Source organism: Mus caroli, chromosome X (genome assembly GCF_900094665.2).
Source record: "Mus caroli chromosome X, CAROLI_EIJ_v1.1, whole genome shotgun sequence".
Taxonomy (NCBI): domain Eukaryota; kingdom Metazoa; phylum Chordata; class Mammalia; order Rodentia; family Muridae; genus Mus; species Mus caroli.
In genome coordinates, this window is record NC_034589.1 from 124,665,760 (window position 1) to 124,675,255 (window position 9,496).

Sequence of the window (9,496 nt, forward strand, 5' to 3'; positions counted from 1 at the left end):
GCTGGATCCTCCAGTAGTACTATGTCCAATTTTCTGAGGAACTGCTAGACTGATTTCCAGAGTGGTTGTACAAGCTTCAAACCCACCAACAATGGAGGAGTGTTCCTCTTTCTCCACATCCTCACCAGCATCTGCTGTCACCTGAATTTTTGATCTTAGCCATTCTGACTGGTGTGAGGAGGAATCTCAGGGTTGTTTTGATTTGTATTTCCCTGATGATTAAGGATGTTGAACATTTTTTCAAGTGCTTCTCAGTCCTTCAGTATTCGTCAGGTGAGAATTCTGTGTTTAGATGGCATGTGCTTTGATGTGTGTATGTACAATGATAGGCATGCCCGTTCAGCTCTAAGGTTGATGTTGGGGATCATCTTCAGTTGCTTTTCCACTTGATTCAAGGAGTCATAGTCTCTTCATCAAGAGAGAACCTGCTGGTAGGTCTAGTTATGGCAGCAACCATGCTCTGGGCATCACCTACTTCCACCTTCCAAGGCTGGAATTACAGGTGGGCTGCCATGCCTAACTGGCATTTAAGTAAGTTCTGAGGTTCCAAACTCTGGGCCTCACCCTTAAGCAGCACATGCTTTAACCACAATTGCTATATTACACAGCCCTCAATTACTATAGCTTGATAATGTCATGAAATGAAGCAATATTATTTTTCTAACACTGCTTTTTGAGGTTGTTTTATTCTTCCTGGTGATTTCTCATATGAATTTTAGACTTATTTTGACAATTTATGCAGAATTTCCAGCTGTGATTTAATTAGTATAGCCTTGAGTCAATAGGTGAATTTTAACAGGAGTTGGCATCTAAGAATAGTAAATATTCTGGCCCATAAACAGAATATTACTCTCTGCTTCCTTAGGTTAATTTCTCTCATCAATTTTTTTTTTTGCAGTTTTTTAGACAAAATGCTTTTTAGAAGTTACAAATATTGTTTCATATAGAATGTATCACATGTCATTTTATGGGACATTTGGTGATGAGCATTTATGGGATTTTTGTCTGTGAGAGTTGAGTACACAGTGAGTATCCTTGTTCATATTTGTATATCTCAAAGAAAAGTTATGCATATGGAAACATTTATAAGGAAGAAAGGGACTAGTGTGGATGGAGGAGAAATAAGAGGGGAAGTAGTATAAAAATCTAGAAATTGTCAAAGAATAAAATCCATTAATTAAATAAAAAATATGTAATTTAAGTGATGAGTTGAACCAGAGCCATCTGTATGACCATGGGCTTAGGGGGTCACGAAACCAAACTAGTAATGATGAGTGTCAAAAATACATGGCAGAATGGGAGGTTAGCAGAGCTGAGAAGGGGATTAGAGTTAGTTGAAGCTCAGAGATAGAATGCATTGTACACATATGTTATTTAATTAGCAAAGATAAAAAAGAACAAAATTTAAAATATGGCCTTTGTCATAGTGAGTGTTTCATTAATTGGGGCTGGCTAATACTTTCAGAAGGTTAGTCCAGTATCATCCTGGTGGGAAGCATGACAGCTTCCACCATGACATGGTGCTGGGGAAGGAGTTGAGTGCCTCATCTTGATCCAAAGGCAGCAGAAGGAGTTTGAAATTCTACATAGAGTATAAAGATTGCAAAGCCCACCCCCACAGTGCCACACCTACTCCAACAAGGCCATACAGCCTAATAGTGCTACTTCCTGTGGGCCAAGCATTCAAACCCATGAGTCTATGGGCACCAAACCTATTCAAACCATCACAGTTTTAAAAAACAAAAGGGTGATATAATGCATGGCTTCTAAACCCACATTTATTCAACAAACCTCCCAGTGCAGGGGCTGGATACTTCCTTCTGAGTTGTTCCAAATGTAGACCTTTGTGACTTTTCTTGTTTGCCAATCAGAAAAAGGTGATAAGACCCTAGGGCTGAAGTCATCACCTACCTGTGGCATGGTAGGGAGAAATCAAGCTGGACTTGAGCTGAAAATGTCCATGTGGCCAGCTAGATTTCAGTGCCAGAGGTTCTATTTGGGCTGTTGAGGAGAAAAAGTATCAATGCTTTTAATCAGCTGTGAGCCATATAAACTTCAATGGCAACCTAACAAGAAAGATGTGCCCACTGATACCATAGTAACACAACCTCAAAAAAATAAAAATAAACCAACCGGTCTCTAATTGAATTTGAGGCCTGTGCCAGAGGAGAGAATGAATTCCTTGTACTGTAACTCAATACAGTCCCATAGCTGAGGAGGTCTTGGGCTTTGGGAGGGAACTTACTATTGTTCTAAAACCTAAATTGGTATGCCTCAAATTACCTTCTAAATATCTATGATTATACCCATAGGCAAATGCTATTCTCAGCCTATGCTTTACAGAATGGCAGTAAATGCAGCCTCATGGCTGCTCAAGGTGATGGGAAGAAGTGACAGTTGAGTGCTCAGCCTGAAATGGGATATTTATAGTATCTCTTCGAAGGCTCAGAGAATAGTGTGGAAGAAGGGACAAAAATGTAATAGCCAGAAGACAGAGAGACAGGCTGTGAAATGGTATCTTCTGGGCATGATTCAGCCATAAGAATGGGGCTGTTAGGCCAGGCAGTGGTGGCACACGCCTTTAATCCAAGCACTTGGGAGGCAGAGGCAGGTGGATTTCTGAGTTCGAGGCTGGCCTGGTCTACAGAGTGAGTGCCAGGACAGCCAGGGCTACACAGAGAAACCCTGTCTTGGAAAACAAACAAAAAAAGAATGGGGCTGGCAGTAATCAACCCTGTGTTACAGGGAAGGGCTTCTGGGGTTGGAGTTGCAGTTGCTGAACTATTGGCTACTAACTAGCTGATTGTGGGAGAGGAGCAACATTGCCTTCAGTTGGATACTCAGAGATACGCCCATCAAGGTCCAGTGAGCACCCTCCGAAACCATGTTCGTGTAATCAAGGCTGGTTAAACTCAGTGACTGACAAACCAAACCAAATGACATGAATGTGAAAAGGAGACTTGTAGGGAAGGGAGGGGAACTGATGGTCGGAGAGCAATGGAATGTGAGGGTAAGAGGAACGAGTTTCTTATATCCATATAAGACATTGTCAAAGAAATTGTTTAATGAAAATCGAATTTAAAAAGTATTTTCTTGACTTGGCTACATGGATCATCCCATGAAAACACTTTGAAAGACTGGTGACCAAAGTTGAATTCCTGGAACCTGTTAGGGAAAGAGAGACCTGACTTCCAAAGGCTGTCCTCTGGCCTATGCTCACATACCTGGCACACATGTGCCCACACATATACACACATCTCATCACACACACACACACACACACACACACACACACACACACACACACACACTACTACTACTACTACTACTAAGCTAAGAAAAAGAAACTGTCTTTACTCAGTAATTGGAAAAAGCAACATATCATTATAAGCATTTAAAAATATTTTGATCAAAAGATAAAGAACTGGGCCTCAAAGAGAATGAGTAACATGGTCAAAGCAATAAAGAATCATTTTCTAAATAGGACAAATATTTTTGTCTCTTTGGGCTTTATATTTTATTCCATTAAATTATATACCTACTATTGGTTTTAATTATTCTGTCTCATAGCTTGTTTTAGTACAAAACCAAGTGCTTCTTCATTGTGCTTCTTCTGACTGACAATCAGAACTATGTTGTATTGTTCTTAGTTGATAATTCTTTTTGTTCTTCATACTGAACCCAAGGTCATGAGTATTTAGGCAAGCATTCTACCACCGAGGCACATATCTAGCCAGTTATTTTCTTCTTTAGTGGGATCTTGCTCTCACTTAACTTAAAGGAATAAAGACAGACAGACAGAGGGCTGTCTCTCCCTTTCCACAATTATATCATTTAAAACATTTGGCAAAACAAAAATGATGTTGAAAACCATATATAATTTAATTGTGAGACTTATTTTTCTGTCCCTGATTCTAAAAACTGTCCAATATATGATGTTGGAACATGATCCATAAATGATTCTGTATGAGATTGCTGAGAGCTCGTGAGAAAACTCCAAGCAAAAGAATTGTAACCTCTAATTCTCTATAGTGTGGGCTGTTCCTGGAATGTGCTTTGGTTCTCCTGCCAGGTATAGTAAATAGGAGTGAGTTTGCTTCAGATTATCCATCATCTACTCTTTTTGATTCAGATGTTTCCAAGCATGGGTTGCTCTTGTGACTGTATACAGCCTAAACTCCATGTGACCTTGCTCATGACCTTGCCTGGCCCTGAAAATACCCTCAGAATATAAATTGTCTGATGCCCTGAATAAAGTTGGCTATTGCATGAGACTTTCATCTGCTTCATCTTAGGCTCCAGTCTCCCACGGTTATGCTACCAACTAGAGTGGTAACAGTATGGGACTGGAGAGATGACTCAGCTGTATCTATACTGCTTTTACAGAGAACTGAAGTTTATTTTCTAGTACCCAGTTCATATGGCTCATGAACCTGTTTCTCCAGCCCCAGAGCATCTGATGCCCTCTTCTAGCCTCCTGTGGGTACAACTACTCAAGTGTATATACCTCCCATATGGACACATGCACATATACAGAATGAAAGATAAGAATAGATGGTGTCAAGAACACCCGGAGAACAAGGCCCACAGAATCAACTAAGCAGGGCTCATAGGAGCTCACAGAGACTGAAGCAGCAATCATGAAGCCTGCTTGGATCTGTACCAGGTCCCCTGTATATATGTTATGGTTGTTGGCTTGGTGTTCTTGTGGGACTCCTAACAGTGGGAGTCAGAGTGTGTCTCTGACTCTTTCACTTGCTTTTGGAATTCTTTCCCTCCTACTGGGTTGCTACATCCAGGCTAATACTATAACTTGTCTTATTGTAAATTGTTCTGCCATGCTCAGTTGAGATCCCTGAAGGGTAACAGAGGACCTGTGATAAAGGAGAGGGGCGAGGGGGAGGGACTGAGGGTTAAAGGGAGAGGAAATTGCAGTCAGAATGTATTGTATGAGAGAAGAATAAATAAAAATAAGAATAGATATTTTTACATGCCTGATACAATGCTTGTTGTCCACACTTGATAGATTGAGAAAGATTGACTGAAGTAATGAAGATTTAATAACATAGCATTGAAAAGAAAGGTGTTCTTCATGATGAAAAAGGTTTGTGAATTTAAAACTGAGGTTTGTGGAAGGTAAAAATTAAGTAATGAGGATATACCAGCTAGCCATTTAGTCTTCTAGAATGGTAAAAAGTATGAACATGATTCTGTGTGAACATCTGCTCAGGCTGTTCTCTGTTGAGAATTCAGGTGGAATTCTGATAGGTCTGACTTTATATGTTACTTGGTCTTTTTCCCTTGGAGCTTTTAATATCCTTTTTTCATTCTGTATGTTTGGTGTTTTGATTCTTGTGAGCCAAGGAGAATCCCTTTCATGGCCCAGTGTATTTGCTGCTGTCTAATGCTTCTTGTACTTTGAAAGGCATCCCCTTCTTCAGGTTAGAGAAATTTCCTTCTATGATTTTGTTGAAAATATTTTTTCAGCCTTTGACCTGGGTTGTTTTCTTCCTCTGTTCCTATGTTCTTAGATTTGGTCCTTTCATAGCTTCCCAGATTTCCTGGATGTTTTGTACCAGGATTTATTCTTTGACTAAGGCATATATACTTTCTTCTGCTGTCCTTTTAATGTCTTTCTCTTTCATCTCTTGTATTCTGCTGGTGAGGATTGCCTCTGAGGTTCCTGACTGTATTCTTAAGCTTCTTTTTTTTTTATTTTCAGATTTCTCTCAGTTTTAGTTTTCTTTATTTGTTCTATTTCTAAACCTTCAAGTCTTAACTGTTTTAGTCATTTCCTTCCAGTGTTTATTTGTGTTTTCATAGATTTCTTTAAGGAATTTACCAGTTTCCTCCTTAAAGGACTCTCCCATCTTCATAAAAGCTATTTTAAGGTCCTTGTCTTGTGCTTCAGCTATGACAAATTTCTCATGGCCTACTGTAGGAGGGTTTCTGGGCTCTAGTGGAGACATATTGTCCTAGCTGTTATATGTGTTTTTATGCTAGCATCTAGGCATCTGGGTTTGGGATGATTCTAACTCTAGGTGCTGATATCTGGTCTTGTCCTTTTGGGTGGTGGGTGTTTTGTTTCTTGGTTTCTGTTAACTTCACTGGCTTTTAGGAGTGTGGGCACTGTGTTTTGCCTGGTAGGGAGTTCTTCTGGGATCCTGTTAGGTGTGGCCACTGGGATTTCTGGTAAAATGTGTTTCCAGATGTTGGGACCTAACACCTAGGAATGGGGATGGGCTAGGTGGGAGAGTTTGAGAGGTCCACCTGAGGAAGAGAACGGGGCATGCCACCAGAATCTGTTTAGTTCCCTGGGAATTAGGACAAAGAGTGCAGAGAGACCACAATAGGTAGGCTACAACAGAGCTGAGGATGAGAATTGGGGATGGAATTTGGAGGAGAATAGAGAAAGTGAAGACTTGAAGCTCACCTTTCTGCTTCATTGGCCTACTTGCTTCTCTGGCACGCTCGCTCGGCTGGTAGGTTCTAAGGTTATTTCTGCCAGAATTGGGGGTTGGGATAAGAGGATGAGAGGAGAAGAAGGTTGCAGGATCTGTCAGATGGGAGCAAAGAGGAGGGGCTGGCTCCAGCAGGTGGTGCTTCAGAGTTGGGAGTGAGACTGGGGGATTGGATTGGAAGGAGAGGAGAGGTGAAGATATGCAGTTAGGCTGCCTGCTTCCATGCCCAAAGTCCAGATACTTTCATACATTATTAATAGTGCTATAGACAAATACCATCATTTTAAAGTTCAAATGAGCAACAGTAACTAGCATCTAATAACTTATTTATAGGGTCATATATAGGTTAAGCTGGAGGTTGGGCTAAGTCCCTTACAGGCAGAATGACTGTGTTGGGTGGTAGATGTGAACCACAAACTAGACACTGGTTCCTCTTAAGCTTCAATAAGATCCAATATCCAATTTGTGTCACATCAGACTTTTTGCCCTTATTTTTCCTATGTTGTGACATCCCAATCAGAAGTTTTGTATATGTTCAAAACCTAGCACTATTTTTTAGTTATCTGCATACCTTTGCTATTAAGTATGGTACACATGCAGGGAATTGGATTTCACACAAAGCCAAGCAAGCTTCCTGGATTGAAGAGGAACAGATAAGAGTTTAAGGCGACAAAGCATTTGGACAGTGATACCAGAGAGAAACTCTAGAGACATGCAGAAAGATCCCCATGGGAATTCAGCAAAGCACTGCTAGCTACCCATTTGTGACAAACATTCTAAAAGTCAGGGAGGAAATGGCTTTCAAGTACTCCAATTGTGAATTCTTATTCTCCCATAAAAATTCAAAATTCATGGTGAAACAATATAAATGCTTGTGAAATCTGTGCACACCCCCACATAATGTTTATAACTTACACAAACGCACGTGCATACACACATACACACACACACACACACACACACACCCCTTATAAAAGGGAGAATCCTGTATCTGCTGGTGGTATTAATCAGATCTTCTAGACTCAGGGGTCAGGCTCGGAGAATTACCTTGTCCGCATTATTGAGTTGCTTTGGGGACAAATGTAACATCTGGCCAGATCAAAGCTTTTCTTCATATCTTCATGATCTTCTTCAATTAAATGTTTTTGTTGCTGGATTCGTTGACTCTTTATCTTTAACCTTTTGTTCCCCTAATAGAAGTTGTTTGCCTTGTGCTTATTATGACATTTACATAAGTATCTTTTAGCTGGAGCGTGAGAAACGGTTCAGTGCCTAAGAGCGTGTGTATCTCTTGCCAGAGGCCTGGGTTCCTTTCCAGTGTCCACGATGTGGCTCACAATCATCTGTAACTCTAGTCCCAAGGGATATGACACCCTCTTCTGGCCTCCTTGGACATCAGGCAAGCCCATGGTATTCAGAACACTCATACACATAAAATAAAACAATGAAATATAAACAAAAAGTCTTAGGCTTTTATTTTAACTCACATATAATGTATATTTTGATGTAAAAATTTATCTTTTAGTATTGTATACCTCCAACAAATTATTGCAGCTATTATTAATTTTTAATAGTTTTGTCTTTTAATTTTCTTATTAAAGGTTTAAGTGATTTATGTACTACTATAGCAGTGTTATAAAGTTCTAATTAAATATATGTAATTAATGTTACCAATGAGTTTTATCTTTTCATTTTACAGATTAAATTTTTTTCTTTGAAAATGAGCAAACTTCAGTAGTTTTCACAAATTAGATCAAGTGGTGATGAACTCATAAGCTTTCTTATGTCTAAAAAAAAACCCTCTCTTTTTTAATAGCTGAATTTTGCCCTTGCTCGATGAAGAATTTATGCAGTTTGAGTATATTATCACACTTGTTCCTGGCATATCACTTTTTGTTGAAGTCTGCTGGTTGTTTTAATTCCCTCACATATGATTTATTTCTTTCCTCTTGTTCTTTTCTAGTTTCTCACTCTGTATTAGTTTTTGATTGTTCTCTATTTTCTTGTTCTTTGTGGATCTACTGGAGAACGTTGACTTTCCAATACCTGAGTAATTATCTTCACAGGTATTATTTCCCTTACTGGACTGTAGCTATTTCTCTTATTTTACCATCTGTAATTTAAATATTAGCAGTAGTGTCGTTTTTTTTAAATTTCTTTAGATTTTTTAAATTAGGTATTTTCTTCATTTACATTTCCAATGCTATCCCAAAAGTTCCCCATACCCTCCACCCAGCTCTCCCCTACCCACCCACACCTACTTCTTGGCCCTGGTGTTCCCCTGTACTGGGGCATATAAAGTTTGCAAGACCAAGGGGCCTCTCTTCCCAGTGATGGCCGACTAGGCCATCTTCTGATACATATGCAGCTAGAGACACGAGCTCCTGGGGGGTACTGGTTAGTTCATATTGTTGTTCCTCCTATAGGGTTGCAGATCCCTTCAGCTCCTTGGGTACTTTCTCTAGCTCCTCCATTGGGGGCCCTGTGATCCATCCAATAGCTGACTGTGAGCATCTACTTCTGTGTTTGCTAGGCCCCGGCCTAGTCTCACAAGAGACAGCTATGGCTTTCTTATGTCTTTTCTTTTTTAAAGATTTATTATTATACATAAGTACACTGTAGTTGTCTTCAGACGCACCAGAAGAGGGTGTGTCAGATCTCATTACAGATGGTTGTGAGCCACCATGTGGTTGCTGGGAATTGAACTCAGGACCTCTGGAAGAGGTCAAGAGTTAAGAGCAGTCAGTGCTCTTAACTTCTGAGCCATCTCTCCAGCCCCTTCTTATGCCTTTTAATTCATTTATTGTCCATTGTGTATTTTCATATAACTTGCTTTCAGGTTTATGTATTTTTTTTTCTGCTTGATGAGTTCCAGTGCTGATTCTCACCATAGAAATTTGAGGCTTATTAACTGTGCTCAAGGTTCTGTTTGTGTGTGTTTTATAACTTCAGTCTTCAGTAAATTCTTAGTCAAATAATTTATGGTTGTTGTAATTGTTTGTTTGATGATGTATCTTTGGTTTTTCATGTTTCTT